The 16,858-nt window shown below is 36.2% G+C and overlaps 1 long non-coding RNA gene across 1 annotated transcript; it reads right to left on the reverse strand.

Moving 5' to 3' along the window:
- Positions 1–138: 138 nt before the first annotated feature.
- Positions 139–16,204, reverse strand: LOC139076951 (uncharacterized). The gene is made up of 3 exons (XR_011529041.1): positions 15,991–16,204; positions 10,493–10,734; positions 139–1,476 (listed from the first exon to the last, which is right to left on the reverse strand). It is a non-coding gene; the product is annotated as an uncharacterized lncRNA (long non-coding RNA).
- Positions 16,205–16,858: the final 654 nt, after the last annotated feature.

The raw sequence follows: 16,858 nt of genomic DNA on the forward strand, positions 1-16,858 counted from the left end.
GAGAGGAGGGTGACAGCAGAGGAGGAGAGAACAATGCAGGTTACGTAACTATGACAAACACTGAAGGATTGCTCCAGTCTAACCCTGTTGTCCTGCCAAAAATCCAGAAACAGTAGAAATAAAACCAGGTCAGTAAAGCAGTATTTAGTAAGAGTTTATTGTGCACAAAAGAACAGTTCATGAACTGGGCATCTTCAAATCCAACACTGATATCAAGCTCAGAGGCATGTTGGTTCAGGATGACTTATAAGGTGAAAATGAGGAATGGGTTTAACCTTTCCAACGATAGATTATTACCAGGAGGGTTTCTAGACAGCAGAGATTGGTGAAAAGTGATAACTTTATACCATTTTAGGAAGATGACTTAAGTTTCTTTTATGATTATCCGATACATTTGCAAGAAATAACCTAAATGAAATTTCACTTATGTTCATGAAATATGCTAGATTTAGTTTTGCTGGCGTGGCTTAAACGGTCTTGTCTGCTTGGGAAATTTTCAAGCCTGGTATTCATTTTGCCTTATTTTGACAGTCTCTAAGCCACAGCAGCCCATGGGTAAACACTGGATCGTGTTAACAATTTTTCACTCTGTGAAGCTAGCCCTCCATCAGAGAAATTGCTGGGATTTCAGCCTCGTACAAATTGCATACTCTGCCGCTCACCCTCAGTTATCACTGAGGGTCATAAGAAGGTGTTACTCATGCACTTGCTAAGTCCCCTCTGCTCCCTCATGGTGCCCATCCTTGTCACTCTCTCAAGGAATGAGGATGAAACCTCTGCAGCTGCTCTCACTTGAGGGAGGTCTCACCACTGTCTCAGATCCTGCTGTCTTCCCTGAGACGTCTGGAGTCCCTGCCAAAGGCCGGGTCTCCGTTTCCCAAGGCCCACACCCCACTTCATTGCTGCTGAGATGCTCAGTGTCTCAAATGCCAGATGCACAGAGTGTTCTCTTCAGTCTCCCCTGCACAGAGTCGTGCATGGATGGGGAGAGTCTCTTTCTCTCGGCATTACACTGTCCACTCAGCTATATGGGCCCAGAAATGACACTAACTGGTGTTCCAAGGTCTCTCTTACAGAATGCTTTGTAAAAACAATGCATTCCTTCTTTTTCTTAGCAGGATTTCTCACCTCAGCCCCCACAAAAGGATTGATGAAATTTGTCATCCATGAAATGTTGGCTCACCGTGAAGAACAATACCATTCTGCAGACGAGCTACTGAAAGAATACGATTTTCTGAATGCAGCAGCAGTAACTAGACAAATTTGCCCTAAATGAAGGGGGACGTTTCCTCTTCTCAATTTCTCACTTTTTGAAGTAGACCTCAGACTGGCTTGGGTGCTTTATGAGTGCAATGTGGGAAGCAGGTGATGCTGTGGCTGTGTTCCTGGAGCTGTGAGCTCTGGTCCCAACTTCACCTCTCAACTGCGTGATTTTACAGGTCAGTTTATGACTTTGGATTTCAGCTTCTTTTTAATCTGAAAAAAAAATAACAAGTTTGGCTTAAATGATCTTTTGTTTGTTTTTCTTCCTAAAATTCTACAAGCCTATAAATATATTAAAGATCAGTATATTCCCATGTGTTTGAAAATACCAACTCAATCTAAGCAAGAATCTTGTGGGACCCTTGAAGCTCTGTGTCAGATGAGCCCTGTTGACTTAATATGTAAAGTATTATTATCAAGCACATACCATGAGCAAATATTAATTTGCAAGCTCTGAAGTGTAAGAAACAAAAACACTTTTAAAATTCTCTTTAGATCCACATAAAACTGCCTCCAAACACCTCCCTGATTTACTCCTCTGCACTCTGGAAGGAAATTCTATTCTAATCAATGTCACGGCCCTTCCTAGATGGCCCCAGACACTGGGAAGGTTATGTCACTTCTGAAATCTGGGCGGGACCTTCAGTCTCTACCTGCACTACGATGGCCGCTGCTGTCCTCATTTTCTATAACTGGCAGGTCTCCACTTCTGACACTGCTGAGCTATTCCTGGGGCATGGGCATCTTTGCAGAGGCCTATGCTTCTGTCCAGTGTCCACCCTCCCCACATGCAACACGCTTCCATACCCTTTGAGGTCTTGCCTTCTCCTCAGGGCATTACCATAGAGCAGAGCACAAGCATCCACAAATATCAGCGTTAACTGATTTCTAGGAATTCTCTCCCTTTTCATTCTCCATCCATAGTCTCTTCAACAGGTTTGACATTTACTGAACAAAGGAAGGGCTGTTATCTGCTTCTCCTGTGAAATTATCTACGGCAATGGATACATGGGCCTGGCTATGTGCTTGAATGGGAGGAGAAGAAATTAAGGAAAAACCGTAAACGGGTTAATATCCAAATGGATTATCCTGCTTACATCAGCTGGCTGTCGGAGTAAAGGGAAGTGACTCATTTAACTAGCATAAAATAAGGATAAAACTTAGCACTGGCTTCAGGTAAATCAGATCAGGTTAATGGGTGCTCTTGTTAGTTTTAAAATTGACTCTAGTTTGGGTAGATAATCCCCTCTTGATCATATTGCCAAAAAGAAGACAAAGCAAAACAAAAACCTCCAAGTCTAAGTGAAGACAGTTACATTAAGTTCTTAATTCAAAATCATAAGTGTAAATTTCTGAACAATCATAGCAGACTGCCTAGATTTGCCTCTTTTCTACCCAAGTACATTTCTCTCTCCAGTCAACTGACGTTTCCTGCCTGCTCGCATACTTGAGTTTTGCGTTGTCTTGGTCAGAAACAGTGTCCTGCCTTGATGACAGATGCGTTAAGGCTAATGCTAAAGGTTGCATCAACTATTGTTTCTTTGGGGCTGATGCCTAGTGACTTTCTCTTGCCTCCCTTTCCAACTTCCATGGCCCTCGGCCCTCTGAGTTCCTGTTTCCCTCATTCTAGACTAAGCAGCACATCTTTTTATATTTGTGAGGTTTGGTTTTAGGCCTGTCTAAGAGGGTCTGCCTTTGGCTCCTCTGTGTTTCTGAGCTCTACCCCCAGGTCTTGCTGCTAACAGGGCCTTCCCGCCATCCCTAATCCAGTTTTCTACCTACACACATGGCACAAAATGGACTTGAGTACCCACTTCAACAAAACTACATTATCCCAGAAACCCTGTATTCACACAGTTTCACAGAAAGCTTTGTATGCAGTGTTCAGTACATACTAAATATTGACAATAACACAAGGTGCACAGCTTGCAAAGTGAATGATTATTTAGACAACTTAATGACTCAGGTTTTCTCTAAGAGTTATTTTTCATTTGCCTGGGCATTTGTCAACACATATTCAAAGAACGGGGGAAAGACTAGCCTGTTCTTCACAGAAAAACAATTTGATGAACTTTTTGATGATTATACATTTGATGGCTCTGAGACATTGCAAGAAATATCAAAAAGGGAGCAACCATTATTTTGTTAACAATATGCCACTTTAGTTATGATGTGGCTCTGGATATACTGCTGACACCTGCCCAGCAAGCTCCTGTGAAGACAAAGAATTTCCTGAAGGGAGGGTCTTCTACTAAGCAACATCCTCTCATCAAGGCCGCTTGTCTTATATGCCACACAGTCACCTTGGGACAGAAGGGAACAACAACAAAATAACAATCAAAATACCTCATCTGCATCTACACATCACAAGAACCCTGATTAATAATAAGTAAGTGCCTTATAAAAATGTAATGGAGATTGCAGAAATGCTGAATCCACATTTACCTCATCAGCCTTTTCAAGCCTCAGTTTCCTACTCCCAACATACAGTAAGTATCTGTGTGATGACAACTTACTTTGTAGGCTTGTTGTGAAGACTCAATGGTGTGATGGATATAAAATGCATAATATTGTACTTGACACAAAGTGAGTATTAGCATTTTTAATTAGTTTCTCTTATCTCAACTTTTTTCCTTGGGAATATATCTATAATATATCAACTATCATAAGGCTCCTCATGTAGGAACCAGAAATGAGAGTTTTAACTCGACACCTACACAAAGGCTGGGAACGGGAAGCTGAATAAAAATATTGCAAGGGCATTTTTTATAATTTAGTTTTTTAATGGCATACAGCACATTCAGTCTTTGTGGTGCACCATTTGGTGAATTTTTACAGAGTCGTGCATCTACCAACATAATCATGATACGGAACAGTTTCTTCACATTAAAAATTTCCCTTGTGCTGCCCCTTTTTAGTCAATCCCTCACTCCGATTCCAACCTCTGCAGCCACTGATCTGTCCTCTTTCCCAGCAGTTTTGTCATTTCTGAATATCTTATAAGTAAAATCATACAGAATCAGACTTTGAGTTCTGGCAACTTTTGTTTACCAAAGAGCAAATGCGATTTATTCACGTGGTTGCATGCGTCTGTAGTTGAGTCCTTTTTATTACTTTGGGTAGCTTTACCTGTTTATTTTTCCATTCATTGGTCAAAAGATATTTGGGTTGTTTCCAGTTTTTGGTGATTTTGAATAAAGTTGCTATAAACATTCACATACAGGTTTTTGTGTGAACTTAAGTTTTCACTTCTTTTGAGTAAATGCTTAGGAGTTTAATTGCTGGGTAGTATAATAAGTGCATGGTTAACTATAAAAGAAATTGCCATACTGTTTTCCAAAGTAGCTGCAATGTTTTATATTTTCACCAGCAATGTTGAGGAGTTCAAGTTGCTCTATATCTTTGTCAGCACTTAGTTGTGTCAGGTTTTCCCCCAGCATTCTTATAGGTATGTAGTGGTATCCCATTATTATTAAAAGGCACAACATTGCTATTCATCTCCCTAATGAGCAGCAACGTTGTGCATCTTTTCATGTGTGTAATTGCCATCATTTATGTCCTTGGATGAAATGTATATTCAAATCTTTTGCCCATTTTAAAAATTGTGTTGTTGGTTATTCAACTGTTTAGTTTTGAGAACAATTTACATGTTCTTGATAAAACTCCTGTCAGATATACAATTTCCAAACATATTCTCCCGTTCTTTGATTTGACTTTTCATTCTCTTGACAGTGTCTTTTGCAGAACAAAAATTTTTAACTTTGACACAGTACAATTTATCTTTTTTCTTTTATGAATTGTGCTTTTGGAGTAGCATTGTATTAGTCAGAGTTCTTCAGAGAAACAGAACCAATAGGTGTGCAAATATAGAGGGAAAGAGAGATTTATTTTACAAAATTGGCTCATGCAATTACGGAGGCTGGCAAGTCCAAAATCTGCAGGATGGTCTGTCAGGCTAGAGAAACAAAAAAGAGCAGCTCAAGTCTGAAAAAGAGCAGCTCAGGCAAGGCCATCTGCTGGCAGAATTCCCTCTTGCTTGGGACAGGTCAGTCTTTTGTTCTATTAAGACCCTCAACTGACTGGGTGAACCTGACTCACATGATGGGGAGCCATCTGCTTTACTCAAAGCCCACCCATTTAAATGACACTCTCATCCAAAACGCCATCAGAGAAACATCTAGAATAATGTTTGACCAAATATCTGGGCACTGTGGCCCAGCCAAGTTGACCATAAAGTTAACTATCACAAGCATCTAAGGACTCTTTGCCAAACCAAATAATAGGAGAATGTTTTTCTTATGTTTTATTCTAAAGTTTTACGTTTGTAGTTTTGGAAAGAAGATCAGTTCAAAGACTTTAATTACAAAAATATATTTAGTAGCAACAAAATCCCAAACACACAATAATAACAAAACATATGCAACATTTTTATGATAAAAATTATAAAACTGTATTGAAAAGCATTAAAGAAGACCTAAATAAATGGAGAACTAAATAAACAAGGTCTAAATAAATAAATATTCATGAAAAGGAAGATTTATTATAGTGAAAATGTAAATTCTTCACAAACTAATTTAGGCAATTCAAAATCTCAACAGAGTATTTATGTATTTTTTTATGTCTATTTATGTATTTTTTTATGTATTTTTTATGTATTTTTTTAAAGTGTAACTTAAGCTGATTCTATAATTACATTGAAGTATAAAAGAAAGAGACTAGCTAACATTACTACGCAGACACACCTTTCTAGATAGCAAGACTTGTGTTAGCACTTTGCTGAGACAATCTAATATCGTTTCAAGATAAAAACCAATGGAACAAAACAGAAAGTGCAGAAATGGAACTAAACATAGATATGACAAAAATGGCATTAAAAACCAAGGGGAAAAGAAGGGATATTCAATATTTGGTTCTAGGGCAACTGGCTATCCACATGGAATACAATGGAATTGTATAACTTCCTCATAAGTCATTTAAATGTCAATTCTGTGAGAATTAAAGACATAAGTCTGAGAAGCAAAATTTAAAATTTTTAAAAGAATTGAGTATACCTTAGTGATCTCAGAGTAGGAAAGTATTTCTTAAATAAATTTCACACTCATACACACACACACACACCCACCCACCATTAAAAGTGAAAAGGCAAGCCGATGACTGGAAGAAGATATTTGTAATGTGCACAGCAAAGGTTTAATATAAGAATATATATAAAACTCCTATAAGCCAACTTTTTAATAAAACAAACAAAACAATAAAAATTATAGCAAAAACTACAAACAAGCAATTCACAAATGAGAAAACCCAAATGGCCAGGAAATGCAAGAAAAGATGCTAAACCTTGTCAAGGACATGCCAGTGTAAACCATACTTTCAAACATTTCGTCTATACTGGACTGGCACAAATAGCAAAAATTCTGATAACAAGAAATGTAGGCAATGATGTGGAACAAATGGAACCTTTATTTACAATCCCAAGTTAAAACATATTCTGAAAAATGAGAATTTTTCATTGTTCACATTACAGTAAAAACCAACATGACCCAACCTGATTTGGAAGCAAAATCTGATCTTCACTGAAGTGAAGCTCTTTATAGTCTTAATCCTACTTACTGTCATTATTTATACCTTTCACTGCAAAAATACTAACATATTGTTTATGGGATGCTGTTGTAGTGTCTACTGGGTTGTTTCATGCTATATGGGAGTAATCATGTTACCCTCCTAAAATCTAAACATTATGAATTCCAAAGAACAGCTGGCCCAAAAGTTCTGGAGTAGGATTATAGATCTGTTCAAACTTGTTAGAATACAATTTGGCAACATCTAGTAAAGATTAATAGTGTGTATCCCCTAAAACAATAATTCCATTTCATTCTTAGAAACTCTAGTACATGTGCATTGGGATACATGAGCAGGGATATTTATAGCAGCGGTGTTTATAGTTGCAAACAATTGGAAACGACTCAGCTGTCCATCACCAGAAGAAAGTATAAATGATACATCAAAATTCTATATTGCCTTAAAAATGATCAAACTCTAGCCACCTGTAGTCACATGGATAGATTTCATACATAAATGTGAGAGGAAAAAAGCCAATGGCAAGTCAACATCTAATATTTTATACCAATTATATAAAGTTTAAAATATGCAAAATAACACTATATATATTTTAAGGATAGAAGCTGTGATGGTTAATTTTATGTCTACTTGGCTAGACTCTGATGACCAGCTCTTTGGTCAAACACTAGTCCAGATATAGCTGAAAAGGCATTTTTAGATGCAATTAATGTTTACAATCATTTGACTTTAAATAAAGCAGATTACCCTCCATAACGTGGGTGGATGGGTGAACCTCACCCAGTCAGTTCAAGGCCTGAAGAGCAAGGGCTGAGGTTTCCTGAAGAAGAACAAATGATGTCTCCAGACTGCAACGTAGAAATTCTAAATTTTCAGCCTTTAGAGTCAAGATTATAGCATCAACTCTGATCTGAACCCTAGTCTGCCACCCTGCCCTACGGATTTCAGACTTACTAGCCCCCACAATCATGTAAGTCAATTCTTCTTTTATAGTAAATCTTTCTCTCTTTCTCTTTACATATATACTATTTGTTCTGTTTCTCTGGAGAACCGTAATACAGAAATATATGTAATAAAATTATAAAGAGATTCACAGGAACAATATGAAACAAGATCACAATTTTCTCTGGTAGAAAGGGAGAAGCATGTATTCAGGAAGGGATGCACTATGGGTTTCAAATCTATTCATAATTTATTCTTAAGCCATGTGGTAAGTACACAGATATTTATTATATTATTCTTTTTTCCTATTTGTACATCTAAACATTTTATTATAAATTTAAAATAATTTAAAAAATAAAGTCAAACAAAAGACACTTTTAGAGAAGAATGATGAAAAAAACTTTCGGGTATCCAAAGAGAAAATTTCCCATGTGAATTTTAAGAGGAATTTGGACTCATGCTAGAGATTTAACGAAAGCATTTCATACCAGTAGTTAATGACCTGGTTATCAAATACTTCATATTACCATGATGAGGCAAGGTGATTCAGTAAAAGAATTTTCTTTGGTGCTTGTTCTGTCACTATACTCACTCAGATAATAACACCATTATCAATACACATCACATCGGCCTAAACTGCTAATGGCTGATAGCCTGTGATTCTGCTGACCACCTAACAATCAGCTTTCTATTCCTTTGTCCAGTAATGCTTACAGTTACAGAGGAGTGCTTTGCTGGTGTGAGTAGAACCTAGGCTCTCTCTAGTCAAATAATGAGCCAGAACTACTGCTTTAAATTTCAAATCAATTACACTTTCCATTGATTCTATGATTGACAAAAATGCCCTCCTCTATACTGGTCTGAAAGGTAAGGTGTTTCCAAATCCATATCAGTTTTTTTCAGAATATATTGACTACATGAAAAAGATTAATAATGAAGAACGAAGTCCTGGTACATAGTTTTTTATATTCTTCATGTCTTTCCACTTTCTCTTTTACTCTCTAGGGAAATTTTGAATGGAAACTAATATACGTGGGTTGGGAGAGTGGCATCTGTTTATATTTGGGATATCCACATCAAAATTTGGTTGAATTATATTTCCAGGGATAAAAATAAGTTTATAAACTATTCCTTTAGATTCTTAATTTCTTATTCCCCAATAGAAGTTTATGCTTTTCTGTTGAACATTATCAAAGGTTGAGGAGTTGTTTATGATAAATTTTATATTTGAGTTCTCATTTTGATGTTCAACATAAAATATTAATATAAGCATATATTTAGTTAACACGGTATATTTAAGTACCACCCTACAATTTCTGTGCCTATATTTGGGCTTGCATTTTTAAAAAAAAAATCATCCTATTAGCACCATGTCAAAGGCGCATGAGCTCACAGCACACTGCAGAAATCAAATATTTCAACGTAGCTTTAAGAGAGAAAAATGTGGTAGAAAGATTGTGTTATACAATAAGGATGGTACTAACATGGCAAACTAAAAAATTAAACCTAAACTAGAGGAAAACATATTCTATGTTTATTTGCAGTTAGTGGAATTGTTAATATGGAACAAAAAACTTTTATGTTCCAAATTGCATTAGAAATTGACATAAATGGATTTTTAATGAACATTTCAATAATGCAGCAATGCTGACCTCACCTTTATGTGAACAAGTTAGGTTTAAAGATTTATCAATTGACACTATATTTAATTTGGCATTCTGCAGCTCATTGGTAGAATTCTGACTAAAGATGAATCCTGGTTGAGGTCATTCATACCAGGTTGTAAGAACACTTTTATGAATAGCCATTCTCAACATTAGTATTGTTTAACTCAAAGTTCAGAATTGCTCAAGCATGGAACTGGACCGGAAGTGCTGTTTTTATATCATTAAAACCAATCTCAGCTATTTATTTTAAAAAGAACAAGAACAACCATTACAACATATGGATTTTTTCTGTTTTTTTAAAGATTGGCACCTGAGCTAACATCTGTTGCCAATCTTCTTCTTCTCCTTTCCCTTCTCCTTCTTTTCCCCAAAGCCCCCCAGTACGTAGTTGTATACTCTAGTTGTGAGTGCCTCTGGTTGTGCTACGTGGGACGCCACTTCAGCATGGCCTGATGTGTGGTGCCATGTTTGTGCCTGGGATCTGAACAGTTGAAACCCTGGGCTGCCGAAGCAGAGCACGCAAACTTAACCACTCGGCCAGGGGCCAGCCCCTGGATTTTGTTGATTTTAACTATATTAGCTTTGTAATCTTTGTTTTTTTGATTTGGTAAGTCCACAGATTAAGTTAGTTATGCATAGCTTTAAGCTTGTATCAATTGAACTTTGTGTTAATGTGCATGGAATTAAGGTCTTAATACTATTTAGACAACAACCAAGTTTGTGACTGTCATTGAATGCATAGTATTTAATATCTATGATGTGTAGCTCAGGGCCAGGTGATTTAAAGTTAAGTTCTATTCCAAATACACCAGTAATTTTTTCTGTTTCTGTTTTTCTGGATGATCTCTTAATACTGCTTGCCACTCCCAGTTTCCCAACTAGCCACTAGTGTTCTAGCAGTTGTATTCAAGGAAAAAGCAATACAAGTCTTAGCAAATTATCATTTTTCACTCGAAAGCATTACACTGTCTTTTTCCAGAAGCAGATCTCTTCAGCAAAAAATGTTTGTCAATGATACTAGACTATATTCACATGGTACTTACCGTTGGCAAAGCAAGTATGCCCACTTTCACGTCAACACCACTCCACTCCAGGAAGGCCTCCAGGCTGGATTCACATCCCTCGTAAGTACCCCTTGGCATTGCATTAATCTCTCATTTCTGGCCCCGGTACACTGTTCTGTGATCTTTGATGAACGTTGTGTCTTGCCCAAAAAGCTGTAAGCTTCTTAAGGTTAGGTATCATGCTGTGTTAATCCTTGAGTCCCCAGGGCTTAATGTGGCACCTGGAAGTTTTTAGATGTTTAGTTAATATTTGATAAATGAATTAAATGGCCACATCTACAAAACTCTGTGTGAATTTCATAATCTTACACTTTTCAGCAGGGTTCCAGTTATACTAAACATTTTAAATAATGACACTGGTTTTCTAGGTTGAAAAATTACCCTCATAATAGGACTATATATACTAACAAATTTTGTTACATTCTAATTTTCCCTGGAAATGACCTTAGCCTGATATTGGTTGTAGTACATAGAAAGATACCACCTAAAGTTAATATTTTTGATTACTAAGTCAATTTAACAAACATTTGTTGAACACCTACATTGTATAGTATGTTATGTACTAGAAACTATTAACATGACAAAAACGTATATAGTATGTTCTTATAAGCAGCTTAAAATCTAATAGAGAAATGTAGGTTTTGGCATGTTGAGAGGCAACAGTAAGGCTTACACTAAATGTAATAAGAAACACTTGGAGATGTAGAATGATCTGAGTTGGGTGAAGTGTGGGTAATAGGAATGGTTTCACAGAGGAAGGCCTTAAAACTGTTTTTGCATTGACATAAAATAATTTCACATGAATACAAGAAAACATAAGATGTTTTACATTAATTTAGAATTTTACATTATATAAAATGGTGTAAGATTTTATATCAATGTAAAGTTTTACCTTAATATAAAATAAGATCTCAGTAATTTTTCTGTAGACATCTGAATCTACCCACACTGAGACATGCCCACACATATGAGTGGAATACTCCTATAATTCACACTGCTCTGTTAAGTGACTTTTTCACTTAAAATACATCATTGACATCTTTTGGACTAAAATTGCTCAACAGAGATTTTTACTCTTAATATATTTTAATTTAGCAATTGTTTCCTTGACAATTTACAGCTTTCGAGAGATTCTTTAAAAATAATTTCCTCCTACAGTATTGTAGAAATAATCAACTAAATTTTCCTCTAATAGTTATATGGATGTATTTTTATATTTAATTAGTTAATTCTGTCAGGAGATTTGTAACAGTTCAACTTTTGGACAGTTTTGCCCCAATATTCGTTACAAAATACTATACTGAATAACCACTAATTAAAAAAATATTCTATTTTGGCATTCTGTAATCTACCACATTGAAATATTTGTTTCTTCAACAGTATCACAATATTTTATGTACTGTAATTTTATAAGACATCTCGATATCTGGAAGAGTAAATCTTTCTGCAAGGATTTGAATTTTTTTCAACTTTTTATTGACTGTTGTTAAAAATTCATACTTCTAGGTAATCTTTAGGATCACTTTGAGGTGAAGAATTGAAATAACAATCCGTGGAGAATTGAAAATTCCTTTTAGTCTGTTGTTACTAAGTTAAACAATTTTTTTCCAAATGTATCCGTCCTTGTTTTCTAAATTTCTTAGCACTTATTGAGACTTTTAATTTAACAGTAACAGACTAGCACTTGTTAAAATGAAAAATTATGCATAGATTTTTAAATTTTAAACTATCTTCATATTCAAGAAAAAAGCTCCATTTGGTCATATATGTTATTCTTAATGTCATGCCAGATTCTGCTTGCTGACATTTTACTTAGGATTTTTGATTCTGTATTCACAGATGATTTTGTTCCATTTCTCCCCTTTTTGTGATGTCAATTAGTATTACCTTGGTAAAAAGAATTGGGAAGTTTTCTATATTGAATGTATGTTCTCAACTCACTGCTAAATTTTCTGGTCCTCTCTCAGATTTCCTCTAGGTTTGAGCTCAAGAAAAAGATATTCTAAAGCCATAAACATGGAAGTGTAGTGGATCCAGTTGGTCAGCTTACCCCGTCCCAAACTCTATCTAGTGTAGACTCTTGTGCCACAACCCCTGTAAAGCTAAAAATACAAAATGAAATAGCCCAGCATGTCCTAAAAGTAAAATAAAAATAATAAAGCTTTCATTTCATCCTTTAAAGGAGAAGTTTCAAAAAATGGGAAATAAATCTATATTATTTTCACTGGAATTTACTTTTTGTAAAAGTTACATTAAATGAGGAGAAAAAAATAAGTCTGGGGTTTAAGTGGCAAAGTCATCATCCTTGTGTTATAGGTGTTGTAAACTCTGCTTTTCTTTCTTTTTTCTTTTTCTTTCAGAACGTTTTCATTTTCATGAGTCCCAGATTGAATGGGGATATGTGGTTCAAACTGTGAGAGATGTTTTAAAATTTAAATAATGTTACTTGGCAAATAATAAAAGTTAAAAGTGTATTTCAGTAAAGCTTTAAACAGGGCCAGCCTCAGAAGCTTTTTCAAAAAATCATTTCAGAAACACGAAGATTCAATGCGATTGAGAAAAAAAGTGTGGATTTTGCAGTCAGACAGACCTGCATAGGAATCCCAGTTCCGCTACTTACCACGTGGTAACCTTCAGTAAATTGCTTAATCTTTCCCAAACACAGCTCTCTAGCTATATATAAAAAAGCATAATATCCAACCACAAGGTTATTGTACAGATAAAAGAAGATAATATCCAAGAAAACTCCTTTTGCAGTGTCAGGTGCACACTGCATTCAATAAATATTAGGACTGTTCCCTCCCAATTAGATTTAAAACCTGAAATTTTACCTATTTAGAGATACAGATTTAACTTGTTTTTCTTTTCTTTTGATCCACTGCATTTCCTTAATAAATCATTAAGTGATATCAATTATTTACTACTTGAAGAAACATGTTTATCCATCTTTCACACAAAAAAAGACTTTTATATGTGGAAGGGAGCATTGGGGAAAGCAGTATGTTAGAAAACGCCTGGCTCCCTGTGATGTGAGAGAGCTGGGAGGGAACAGGATTTGTGGGATATTAAAAGTAGATACAAGAAGAGCTAAGAACCGAGGAAGAGGAACTTGAGAGAGAGGAAGATTAATCTTATCTACTTCATAACGTCTAACATAGAGTGAGGATGAGTAGAACAGGCTGCGAAGATTAATTTTCCAAGTCCTCCAAGTGAAAGAAAGTGCTGAAAACTTAGTTGATTCTTAATGAAACTCACCAAGTAATTATTATTCAAATCGCTACGAGCCAAGAGAGTGTAAACGTGTGCTTTCATGCCTATTTCTAAGAACTCCTTATAACTATTTCGTGCAGTAGATCAGTACTATCCCAGCCAGTTCTCAAAGAAAAAAACCAACCCGGAAGAATATAGTCACCAATTTCCCTGCCCATAGTGGGGAAGGAGGCTTATAATGATGGGAGAATAAAAAGGGCCTTATATTGCACTTCACTTTATGGCCCTCGAAAATAACCTTTAAAATTAGAGCTCAAGCAGTGACATTCTCAAGTGGTTCTACTGAAAGACACTATGACTTGAAATAATCTCCAAGTCCATTTAAAACATATCTTGAATCTTCCAATCCAACTCCTTAACTATAACAATGCATCTTTAAAACCATGTTAAGTATAATAATCATCTTTGTGCTTAAAATGGGGAGTAAAATTTTCCTACTGTTAAGATATCATCTTGTGGTTTCTACATAAAAGTATAACATTTGAAACCATAAGGATTATTTGGATTATTTATTCCAGCACTTTTATTTCATAGACAAGGAAACTGAGACCCAGAGACAGTAGCTGACTGGGGTCAAGGAACAACAATCATGTTCACAGGCGAGACTCGCCTGTACGTCTTCTGACTCTCAGACCTCTGTTCTTCCCATAACACCTCAGCTTTCCTCTCTTTCAGCAATTTTGTGGGATGGAGAATATAAATCATTAGCACTTTTTATTGGTATTCTAGGCAAAGGATTTAGAAATTAAATCGAGAGAGAAGGAGATTAGAATTTCATTGTCCATTTTGCTAAAACACACATACTTGTATGTGTGTGTGTATATATATATATTTATACATGTATATACACATGTATACATGCATGTATGTAAAATATATATATTTTATATATATTCATATATTTTATATATATAAATTAAATATATATAATATAATAAATAAAATATGTATTATATATTTTATATATTTATATACAAAATATATTTTATATATTTTACATACATGCATGTATACATATGGTTACAGTGGAATAAAGAGTGCTTTCTTTTGGTAGCTAGGTGCATGGACCAGAATATTTAAACTCATCAATCACTTTCCTTTTTTTCCTCCTCAAATCCCCCCAGCACATAGCTGTATATTATTAGTTGTGGGTCCTTCTAGTTGTGACATGTGGGACAGTGCCTCAATGTGGCCAGACGAGTGGTGCCATGTCCGTTCCCAAGACCCGAACCAGCGAAACCCTGGGCCACCAAAGCGGAGCCGGGGAACTTACCCACTCCGCTAGGGGCCGGCCCCGCACTTTCCTTATTGATTAAAAGGGAATATGATTCTCCCCCTGGCTCTCTAATGAGGATCACAGTAGATGCTTTGCATGAATATTCTTCATAAATTCTAAATTGTTAAGCAAGGGTAGAGGGTTATTAGGTCCTCACACACAGTGAGTGCTAGGGGAGTGAAATGTATTTTCATTTCTGACTGAGGTGCAGAATGAAACCTTCTTTAGGCTCATCTTTCTCTGCTCACTGGAGGAATAGGTTGCCTATTTTATTAGTCAAAGTAATTCACACTAACAACCACAATAAAAAAGCCTTCAGAAATCTCAATGGCTTAACACAAAAGTTTACTTCTCCTTCTCGCAAAATGTGATGCAGGTTGGTGGGGGTGTTTTGGCTTAGAAAATAGGATTGACCTGGCTGCGACACAACCGTCTCAACACAAGACCTCTAAGCCAGAGAGAGAGATGGAGGAGGAACACTGGCCCTTGACTGTTTCAGCCCAGAAGTAATACTCACAATTCTTGGGCACGATCCATGGACAAAACTAGCCATTTTACTGAACTTTACCCACTTTACTGCAAAAGAAGCTACAAAGGGTAGGAGAGAGTTGGAGAATGAGGTGAACACCACCTGTCTCCAGGACATCGAGGGATCGTGTTAGAATAGATTGTGTCAAAACCTCATGAGATGGAGCCTTTTATCCAAGGTCCTACAGAACTAAGAGGTAAGTGAAGAGAATCACAAAGCAACCGTATTGGTGGAAACCCAAGAGAGAAAAATATTCATAATACTGGAGTCTATGTCTGCAGCCACAAAGAGGGAATATTATACTTATTTAATTTTATAATTATTTATGTATAGATATACATGAAATATAATACATTACATATATATTGTAAGCATGGGCCCTCCAGGACCAGTTCAACTGACCCCATCTCTTATCAGCAGAGTGATTAAGAATTGCCTTTCAGAAAATGTGCAAAGTCACATAGTCAGATGCACAGAAGAAGAAATCTTGACATGAAATGACCGTAGAACCAAAGATTATCCTCCCCACAGAACCGAAGGACAGGGACATGACCAGAACTTAAAAGTGGGACTCTTATCAGAAGCAAGGGTCCCCCATTCAGGAAGATCTAGTGTTAAAATTCCTTTCCCACTTCATCATAAATGTTTAGAATTCTATCATAAAAGTTTAGAACCTCATCATAAATGTTTAGAGCCCTGTTGTAAATGTTTGAAGCTCACCAATGAAAACCTGTCCCACCAGCGTTTCCACATGCCAGCCTGTTCTCCCTAACCCCTTAAATTTCACCCCAAATCCTGAATCAGGGAGACAGATCTGAGGGGACATGCCTGCTGTGTCCCTAAAGATCAATCTCACAGAATAAAGCTGATTTCCCCCCAAAAAGCTGATGCCATAATTAATTGGTTTTTTTTAATGTGCATTGGGCAAGAGAACCCTAATTTTGTGTGGTAAAAACATCATATCATATATCATAGAATCATGGAACATAAACAGCACAAATCATAGAATGTAACTCCCTTGCTTAAAACTCAATACAGACTTTAAACAGTTTAATTAAAGCTGAGTTGCTAAAGCGTTGCTGTCAAATCAGGTATAGGAAAACAACCGTAAAAGATTGGAGGAGAATTGACTAAAAACTAGCTGCATGCTGAGTTCAAATTACAAAAATTAAAAAAGCAGAATTCCACTTAACAAATATAAACTCAAACACGTGGGCCCTAGTTCAAAGATTGTAATTGCATGTGCCTTTTTTGTTTGTTTCTCTTACTT

This window comes from Equus przewalskii, chromosome 18, assembly GCF_037783145.1.
Source record: "Equus przewalskii isolate Varuska chromosome 18, EquPr2, whole genome shotgun sequence".
Classification (NCBI taxonomy): Eukaryota; Metazoa; Chordata; class Mammalia; order Perissodactyla; family Equidae; genus Equus; species Equus przewalskii.